Source organism: Eublepharis macularius, chromosome 8 (assembly GCF_028583425.1).
Source record: "Eublepharis macularius isolate TG4126 chromosome 8, MPM_Emac_v1.0, whole genome shotgun sequence".
NCBI classification, from domain to species: domain Eukaryota; kingdom Metazoa; phylum Chordata; class Lepidosauria; order Squamata; family Eublepharidae; genus Eublepharis; species Eublepharis macularius.
In genome coordinates this window covers 85,154,423-85,164,866 of record NC_072797.1, presented here as the reverse complement: position 1 = coordinate 85,164,866, position 10,444 = coordinate 85,154,423, and the positions used below count along the sequence as shown (strand labels likewise).

The window sequence follows — 10,444 nt, the reverse complement described above, 5'->3', positions numbered from 1 at the left end:
TGGATATGGGGTGGAGTTGGGAGTGTATATATTGTGGCCCTTTCGGGGCCAGTTGTTCTTCTCTTGTACAATAAACTATACTATGAGCTGAAGTCATTGCCTGGCTGAATCACTTGCGGGGCCTACCCCAGTACTTAATACTGGCGACGAAGGTGGGATGCAGCACGGGTATGCAGCCCCGCAAGAGGAGTGCCCAGAGCAAAATCACTACATGCGGGTAAGCAGCCCCGCGCCACAGAGCTGAATCACGCCCAGCAAGGAATTGTCGCCTTGTCCAGCCGCACTCGCTCGCCCCTCCGCCAGCGCAAGGGGACAATGGCTACCGCGGGCCACTTTGGGCCTTTTGACTCAACCTCCGAGGACTGGGAGTCCTACATTGCGAGGTTCGAATTCTACCTTGAAGCAAATAAGCTGAAAGACGCTGAGCTGCAAAGGGCCACGTTTTTCAGTGTCTGTGGGAAAACCACGTTCGAGATCGCCCGGGCGCTCGTAGCGCCAGCACAGCTCCAGGCATTGGCGTTCAGCGAGATCAAAGACAAGCTCCGAGACCACGTCTCACCGCAGCCGTCGGAAGTTGCCAGCCGTCACGTTTTCCACAAGCGAGACCAAGCACATGGCGAGTCCGTTAGCAATTTTGTTACCGCCTTACGGAAAGCAGCAAGGAAATGCAACTTCCCAGACCTCGAGAATACTCTGCGAGACAGACTGGTGTGCGGTCTGCGGGACGAGAAGCTGCAGCGGCGCCTGTTTGCAAAGAAGACGCTCACGTTTAAAGAGGCCCTGGAGGAAGCCCTCGCAGCGGAGACGGCCGAGCGGTCCACCAAGGAGGTGCGGCTGTCGCGCAGCCCGACCTTGGCCAAACGAGCAGAACCCATTCACCACGAGGGCCTCGCGAGCGACACCGAGGAGGATGACGAAGTCAACCGGACGCAAGCCACCAGATCCCGGCGCTCCGAGCAGCAGCAGTACAGGGGGCCTCCATGTGCCAGTTGTGGAGGGACCCATGAGAGGCGGTACTGCGCATTCAGAGATGCAGAATGCCGAGCATGCAGGAGGAAGGGCCACATCGCACGCGCCTGCAGGACAGCCAGGAAGGGAAGCTCCCCGCCACCGAGGTGACCAGCAGAGAAGGGGCTGCGCCGGTCCAACGAGTGCAATGCCATAGAGGAGCACGCAGTCAGGACTCTTGTCCTGAGCACGAAGGCGACAGTACAGCCAAAGATACGCGTCACAGTGCAGATCGAGGGAACGCCATGCGAGATGGAAGTGGACTCCGGGTCAGCACTATGCATCATCTCGAAGGACCTCTTTGACCGAGTGTGCACCGGCGGGAGGAGCAAGCGCCTAGAGCCAAGCGACCTGATCCTGACGGACTTCCAGGGACGACGGGTTCCAGTGGCAGGAGTTGGCCTAGTCAAGGTCAGCTACAAGCAGTTCCAGGGCCCCCTCCGTGTGGTTGTAGTCAAGGGGCGCCTCACCAGTTTGCTGGGGCTTGATTGGTTCGAGGCGTTGGGCATCCACGTCACCGGGGTCCAACAAGTCAGCCAATCAGGCATCCGGGCAGTCTGCGAAGAATTTCCCGGCATGTTCGATGGGTCCCTCGGCTGCTACAAGGGCCCGCCCCTCTCATTCAACCTGAATCCAACTGCAGCGCCAGTCCGCCTCAAGGCACGCCGGGTCCCCTTCACCCTCAAGCCGCGCATAGATGAGGAGTTGGACCGCCTGATCACACAGGGAGTTCTCGAGCCCGTGTCGCATGCCGGCTGGGAGACACCAATCGTCACACCCATCAAGGCCAACGGGGACATGCGAATCTGCGCGGACTACAAGTGCACTATCAACAAAGCACTGCAACAACACGCGTACCCCGTGCCGGTGGTCAGCCACCTTCTGGCATCTTTAGTGGGGGGACGCATATTTGCAAAGATCGACCTGGCACAAGCATACCAGCAACTGCCAGTGGATGAAGCTACCGCGGAGGCGCAAACCATAGTGACCCACCGCGGAGCGTTCAAGGTCAAGAGACTCCAATTTGGGGTGAGCGTAGCCCCAGGCATCTTCCAGGGACTCATGGAGGGGTTGCTGCGGGGAATCCCAGGCGTCATTCCGTACTTTGATGACGTCCTGATCGCGGGATCCACCCCCTCCGAGCTCTCCGACAGGCTCCGGGAAGTGCTGCGCCGCCTCCAAGACATGGGACTCAAGGTAAAGAAGGAGAAGTGCCAGTTCGGCGTGCCCAGAGTAGAGTTCCTAGGATTCCTCATCGATGCAGACGGAATCCACCCAACGGATAGCAAGGTGCAAGCCATCTCCCAAGCTCCGCCACCTCGCTCCTAGGAAGAGAGAAGAAGAGAACAAGCATACCTACTAACCAGGCGATGAGAGAAATGTGGTGGTGACATTCTACTGGGGAGTGTTTATGGCACGCTCCTGAAGAAGGTGGCACGAAATCTGCGTTCGTAGCCGGCCCCAGATTGAGCGTGGCGGTCTCCACTCCCTCCTTTGGAATTTATTTGGGCTTTACACCACCTTTGGGAAGAACTAGTTGAAGGAGAGGAAGGAGTGAAGCTGTATAAAATTCATTGTATTATTTATATACCTGGTATTGTAGAGTTGTACTGCACCAGAAATGAAATTGCACATGTATGATTTTGCACTTGTACGATTTGCACATGTATGAATTGTCCTATGAGCAATGGTCTTTGTATGAATTGCAATATTGGCTCAATGAACAAGAGGCACTTGCACTTTGAAAATTGTATAATCATTCATTATTGTTGTGGCGTGCACATAGAGTGCAGACGTTTCTGTGGGTAACCCCTCCCTTGTCTCTACTGCGGTTGCAGAAACGGCCATACTTTTCTTTTTCATCGTAATTGTTTGGCATTCAGTCTGCGGGGGCTTCGAAGGGCCTCCAGATTTTTATGATCAGTCCACACCTCGAAAGGGTGCCTTGCCCCTTCTAGCCAATGTCGCCAGTTAGTGAGGGCTGCTTTGACAGCGAAGGCTTCCTTCTCCCATACATTCCAATTCCTCTCAGCCTCAGAGAACTTTCTTGAAAGGAATGCACAAGGCCGTAGCCTTTCATCCTCCCCCTTCTGCAATAAAACCGCTCCAATGGCTGTATCGCTGGCATCGACTTGCACTATGAAAGGACAGTTTTCATTGGGGTGGGAGAGGACGGGTTCTGTAACGAATTGCTTTTTTAGGCATTCAAAGGCTGTTTGGCAATTGGATGTCCATTGTATTTTGGAGGAGGGTTTCTTTGCCTGGTCCCCTTTATCATTGGTTCTTAATAGGTCTGTTAGGGGGAGCGTGATTTGTGCGAAGTTTGCAATAAAGTCTCTGTAAAAGTTGGCAAAACCAAGGAAGGACTGTAATTCCTTGCGGGTAGTGGGAGTTTGCCATTCTTGGATCGCTTGTATTTTAGATGGATCCATCTTCAAACCCTCTGAGGAAATACAGTAACCGAGGTAGGTGAGCTCGGTTTTATGAAATTCGCATTTGGATAGCTTGATGGGCAGTTTATTTTTCATTAATACAGCCAGAACCTTTTGAACTAGTTGAATGTGGTCCTCCTCGGTGTCTGAGTAAATTAATACGTCATCAAGGTACACCACAACTCCTTTATAGAGGAATTCATGTAATACTTCATTTATCATGGACATAAAAACTGAAGGGGCTCCCGCTAAACCAAACGGCATAACTAAGTATTCAAACTGTCCGAGGGGCGTATTAAACGCTGTCTTCCATTCATCCCCTGCCTTTATACGAACGTGGAAGTAAGCATCTTTCAAATCTAATTTCGTAAAGATCTTACCTTGGGCCACGACGTTGAGGAGGTCTCGGATGAGCAGGATGGGATAGGCGTTGTTGGTTGACACAGCATTAAGTCCTCTAAAGTCCGTGCATAGCCGGAGTCCTCCATCTTTTTTCTTCACGAAGAGGACTGGAGCCGCATGGGGGCTATTGGCTGGGCGGATGAACCCCCTTTGGAGATTGGTGTCGATGAATTTCCGTAGCTCTTCCCGTTCACGGGGATTCATAGGGTAGAGTCGGCCTTTGGGCAGGGAGGCCCCGGGTAATATCTCTACTGCGCAGTCGGTTCTTCTGTGCGGGGGCAAGGTGTCTGCTTCCTTTTCGGAGAAAGCGTTCAGGAACGGCCAATAATATTCGGGTATTTGTTTTATGTCCTCCCGGGTGAGAAGAGCTTTTTCGGTGTGGGAGGGATCACTACCCCAATTTTGGTCCCATCGATGGGTTTTACAGTTAGCGTGATTAAAGGTGACACACCCTTCTGCCCAATTAATGTGGGGGTTGTGATCACAGAGCCACTTGCTGCCTAAGATCAACGGGTATTTGGCCGTCGAGCTGATGACGAAAGATCTTTTCTCCCAGTGTTGGCCCATGCCCGTGACCACTGGAATGGTCTCGGTGGTAACAGGGTTCATGTTAGTGCCATCCATTTGTTCAAAAATTACTGGGTTCTGCAATTCGCGGACTGGCAGGACCAATCCGTTGACTAGGGCTGGGGCGATGATATCTCTTGAACAGCCCGAGTCAATAAGGGCTTGTACACGAATGTGCATCTTCCTCTCCGGGTTCAGCAAAGTCACTGGCAGGAATAGTATGGACCCAGGCGGCCGGTCCCGTGTTGGGACGGGCTTGGGGTGGATCTGTCGTTTGGGCCCTTTCACGACAGATCCATTTCGTTTCCCGACAGGGGGCTTTCTGGATTCCCCTCCACACTTGGGGAAGCGGGGTCGTATTCCATGACTTCTTCCTCCTCCAGCCCCCTTTCTGAGGCTGGTCGCTGGGAAGCGCCGCGACCTCTGTTCGCTCGTGGAGCTGGAGTCGGGCGTTGGAGTGTAGGAAATGGAGTAAGGGTTGGACGCCGTAGTTGGAGTGGAGGTCTTTGCACAGGCCGGTGGGGGCATTGTGCTGCAAAGTGACCGGCTTGTCCGCATTGCAAACACAGCCCTTGCTGCCATCTAGCATCTCTCGCTCCACGGGTGGCATATCCAGCGCCCCGTCCTCCCTTTTGTAGAGTCAATGGTCTTCTTTGTCCCGTTTGTTGTTGTTGTTCAACCAAACGGACTTCCAAAATGCGATTTTCAACTTCGCATGCAAGTTGGATCCAGCCTAATAGAGTAGGAGGATTGTCCTGCATAAGGGCTCTATCTAGGAGTCTCGGGTTTAGCCCTTGCTTGAACAGGATAATTTTGGTGGATTCCTCACACCTAGGGCATTTAGCAGCTAGTTGTCGGAATTTCGTAATATAGTCGCTTGCCGACATGCTGCCTTGTCTAATGGCTTGCAATTCTGTTCGGGCCCTAGTTTCCTCTAAGGGGTCTTCGTATTGTGCTCGAATAGCATCCACCAACCCCTGGAGAGTATTAAGTTCTGGGGCCCCGATATTGTATAGACCTACATACCAGTCCGCTGCTTTACCTTGTAAGCGAGAACCGAGATGCTCAATTTGGCTGGCCTCGCTACCAAAGAGGTGTCCCCACCGGTTGAAGAATTGTACTACTTGCACTAGGAAAAATCCCAGTTTGGAGGGATCCCCATCAAAAGTAGCTTCCAGTTTCACCCAGCCCATAGGAAGGTCTTGTCTCGGAGCCGGTGCTGGGTAAAAGTCCATCGGAAGCATCAATGGCCCTTGCGGTACGAGGAGGGGTCGTTGGGGACCCGGTTGTGGCGGCGGTGCTGGCTGCGCTGGCGGCGGTAACACCGGCTGGGCTGGCGGTGGTGGTCTTGGTTGGGTTGGTGGCGGTAGTAACGGCCGGGCGGGCGGCAGCAACCGCGGCCGTGCTGGTGGTGGCAACACCGGAGGCGTTGGCAGTAGCGGTTGAGGTGGAGGTGGCCGTAGCGGTTGGGTCATGATTGGCCGCTGAGGGGCGGGTCGGTGGGGTCGCAGTGGTATAGGCCCCGCCGGTTGATTAGGAGGTGGTAATATTGGTCGGTCCTGAGGCACACGTATCGGTTGCTGTAAAGGTATTAATTGCGGTCGAAGCGGGAGGGGCCGCAGCGGCGAAGGCCTGACTGGTGGTGGGCCGCGTGGGCTTGCCCCTCCCGGCGTCGTTACTCTGGGAAGCAGAGGCTGTTCCTGTGGCACCGGTAGACCTTCCCTTGGGATTTGCTGAATGGGAACAACTTCTGGCTGTTGGCGTGGCAATCCCTCCCTTGGAGGAGCCGGAGGCTCTTCTGACTGATCCGGCCGGACCGTTATTGGAGAAGCAGGAGGGGGTATCACCAGCGACGCGGTCGGACGGGTTGGCCCTTCCTCCCCGTCTCTAGGCACCTCAGCTGGAGTATCTCCGGGAGGTGGATCTCCGTCCGGTCTAGGGGGTTCCGTTGGAGCTTCTCCAAGTACCTCAACTGGAGTATCCCCGCGAGGCGGGACTTCGTCTAGTCTAGGAAGTTCCGAGGGAGTTTCCCCCGGTTCCCCAGGACAGGATTCCTCCTCTCCTGAGGGCGGCGGCTGCCACGGGGCGACATCCATCGGATAGGAAATAACGCTTTGGAGGGTAGCTATTTGTACAGCCATTTCTTCAGGTGATAGTCTCTCTCCTGCCCCCATCGCTGCGATTAGATGAATGGCATGTGCCAAACTTTCCTCCATGTCGATCAGTTTAGCTTCCAACTGTTGTATTCGACTTGGACCCGGTTGCCCCATCACGGAACCTCCCTCAGTTGCGGTCACCGGGGAAAACGGCCCCCAAGGCGGGGGCTCTCCTTGATCGACTTGCGATCTCGCTGCTAGAATTCCTTTGGCTAGACCCGTCACTGCCGAGATGCCTGAATCTACAGCAAGGGTGCGACTTTGCATCTGCACCCAACTTTGTTCAGGAACTTCCGTTGGCTCTTTCCACGGGGCAAGTTCCGTATAATCCCAACTCAGAACGCCGCGGCGGGATGTGTCCCCGTCCGTCTGTTCGGTCGTCCTATTCCAAAACAGCCACGGTTGGCTGCTGTCCAATTCAGGGACAGTCTCTAGGCTTCGGCGCCCGTCCATAGAAGCTCGTGGATGTAGCCCGCTGGCCCGGCGCTCTCTCGTTTCTCGGGGTCTGGCCCCCCACTCCGACGGTGTGGGTAACGAGATCAAGGGGAGGGCAGCAGCCGTCGGCCTTGTCCCCTCACTGCCGAGGTCGATGAGAGGCGGGGTAGTAGTCGAAGCTCCGGTCCCTGCTGGCACAGGTTCCTGAGGTTCTTGGGGTTGCGCTGGTTGACTGTCGGGAGACGCATACGGATCAAACAAAGGATCCCTGTCCGGGACTACCTTGGATTCCGCTGGGCCCGACTCAGGCATGATTGGTAACAAAATGTCAGACTGTGGCTAAATAAGGCTCTTCCTACAGGTTCCCCCTCACAAGCAAACAGGAGTCCATTGTTTGAATAAGGAAACTTTACTGCAGAAAAGGTCCATTATAGTCCACTGTCCTGAATAGGAGACTCAGGATGGTACACGATCATTGTTACCAATGAAGGGCAAAGCATGAGGTACAGAGTAACAGTTCCCAGCTGGGCCAGCCTCCCCCCACAGTTCTCAAAACAACATCTTTCAGTCTTGGGAAGTTGCTCTCTCTCAAGGCCAATGCTTGATGGAACGGTGTTAGACAAAACAATCTCCTCCGGTGAGAAATCTGCCTGGGAAGTGGTGCACCTGTGGGGAAAGCACTTAAACACTAAAAGCATTAGAAAATGGAGTCAGTACAGTTTACATATACACTGGACCTGACACCTGTCACGAGCTGAGCGGAACTACGAACAGATCGACAAGGAGGCCCTGGCACTGGTAGCAGGAGTCAAGAAGTTCCACGACTACGTCTACGGGCGGCGGTTCGAGATAACCACAGACCACAAGCCGCTACTCGGCCTATTAGCGGCGGACCGGCAAACGCCGCAAGTAATGTCGCCCCGGATGCTGCGCTGGTCGGTGTTCCTGCCTGCCTATGACTACCAGCTGTCCTACAGGCCGGGGAAGGCCATTGGGCATGCCGATGCCCTCAGCCGCCTGCCATTGCCAGAGCCTGCCGACGACCCCTCACCGGCCCACGGGGTCATGCAGATCAAGGACTTGCCACAGCCCCCCCTTGTGGCTTCGGACATAGCGGCACACTCTGCCAAGGACCCCACTCTCTCCCGGGTCCTCAACTGGGTGTGGAGGGGGTGGCCAGCGGGGGGAGCTGAACCTGAGCTCCAACCATTTCACTCCCGCCAGCTTGAGCTATCAGTGCACAAAGGGTGTCTACTCTGGGGGAGCAGGGCCGTCGTTCCCCCCAAGCTGTGACAGCGGGTGCTAGAGGCGCTGCACGTGGGGCACCCAGGGATAGTAAAGATGAAGGCGCTGGCCCGCAGCTACGTGTGGTGGCCGGGAATAGACAGGGAGGTGGAAGGATGGGTCCGGGCTTGCCAGCCTTGCCAAGAAGCCCGGCCCGAAATGCCGCAAGCTCCGGTGCGAGCCTGGGAGACAACGCGAACGCCATGGTCGCGGCTCCACATAGACTTTGCGGGCCCCTTCCAAGGACACACTTTCCTAGTCGTTGTGGACTCATACTCCAAGTGGCTGGAGGTAGTCCCGGTATCAGCCATGACGTCGGGAGTTATTATCCGCGCCCTTCGGCGCCTAATTGCAACACACGGGCTGCCGGACACCATCGTGTCGGACAACGCCGCCCAGTTCACGTCGCGGGAATTTCAAACGTTCCTGGAGAACAATGCCATCCGGCACGTCACATCGGCGCCGTTCCATCCCTCCACGAACAGGCAAGCGGAGCGCATGGTGAGGTTAACGAAGGAGTCACTGCACAAGCTCGGCCGGGGGGATTTTAGCCAGCGTCTGGCGGACCTCTTGCTGCGTCAACACATCACCCCCCATGCCACGACGGGCCGGAGCCCAGCAGAGCTGCTAATGAGGCGGAGGTTGACCACACTACTGGATCGGCTGCACCCAGACTTCGCACCCGACGCTAAAGGAGAGACGGAGGCGCCGGACCCGCCCCGAGCGTTCCAGCCAGGCGACCGAGTGTATGCCCGGAACTACGGGGCCGGGCCAGTCTGGATACCGGCAACCATCTCCAGGACTACTGGACCCATCTCCTACGAAGTAGCCGACTCCGAGGGCAAGATCTACCGCCGGCACATCGACCAGCTGCGGAAACGATGGCCACCGCGAGAGCCGGAATGGGACGGTAACTTGCCCCCTTGTGTCACAGAGACTAGAGAGGTAGCTGGCGCGGCAACCGGGAGCCACCCGGGCGGGCCGGGGGGAAGCCACGACCCGCTACCAATGACACACGGCGCTGCAGGCACCGCCGAGACAACCCCCTCCATTCCTGCTGGGGAACCGGCAACCGATAGCGAGGGACCGACCGCGGGGAGCCAGAACACAGAGGGGTTGCGCAGGTCCCAACGGGTGCGCCAACCACCGGCCTTTCTGGGGGACTATGTTTGGAGCGGGGCGCCCCAAGCTTAGGGGGGAGGGGTGTTATGTATTGAGCTAGCTTCAAGGAGAACTAGGCTCCTAAGGTAACCAATCCTAGCAGGAATTGGGATGGTTGTTGGGGGTTTTCCGGGCTGTATTGCCGTGGTCTTGGCATTGTAGTTCCTGACGTTTCGCCAGCAGCTGTGGCTGGCATCTTCAGAGGCGTAGCACCAAAAGACAGAGATCTCTCAGTGTCACAGTGTGGAAAAGATGTAGGTCATTTGTATCTACTCAGGAGGGGTGGGGTTGAGCTGAGTCATTCTGTAAGAGTTTCCCAGGGTGTGGAATGCTAATGGCGGGAGGCTTCACTGTATCCCGAGGAGGTCCTTTTGCATATGGATTGGTGCTTGATGTGCTAATCTTCTCTGCAGGGCTATTGTCGGGGATAGAATGTTTTGTTAGCCTGGTGTTTTTCAGAACTGGAGCCCATGCTCTGTTCATTCTTAAGGTTTCTTCTTTCCTGTTGAAGTTTTGCTTATGCTTGTGAATTTCAATGGCTTCCCTGTGCAGTCTGACAAAGTAGTTGGAAGTGTTGTCCAGTATTTTAGTGTCCTGGAATAAGATACTGTGCCCTGTTTGAGTTAGGCTATGTTCAGCCACTGCTGATTTTTCAGGCTGTCCAAGTCTGCAGTGTCTTTCATGTTCTTTTATTCTTGTCTGGATGCTACGCTTTGTGGTCCCGATGTAAACTTGTCCACAGCTGCAGGGTATACGGTATACTCCTGCAGAGGTGAGGGGGTCTCTGCTGTCTTTTGCTGATCGTAGCATCTGTTGTATTTTTCGGGTGGGTCTGAATACTGCTTGAAGGTTATGCTTTTCCATAAGCTTTCCCATCTGATCAGTAATTCCTTTGATATATGGCAAAAACACTTTTCCTGTAGGTGACTGTTTTTCCTTGGTCGTTTGATTCATCCTGGGTTTGATTGCTCTTCGGATTTCATTTCTGGAGTAGCCATT

The 10,444-nt window shown here is 55.1% G+C and overlaps 1 pseudogene; it reads left to right on the top strand.

The window, feature by feature from the left end:
- Positions 1–315: 315 nt before the first annotated feature.
- Positions 316–9,478, top strand: LOC129335126 (uncharacterized protein K02A2.6-like; annotated as a pseudogene).
- The last annotated feature ends 966 nt before the right edge of the window (positions 9,479–10,444 follow it).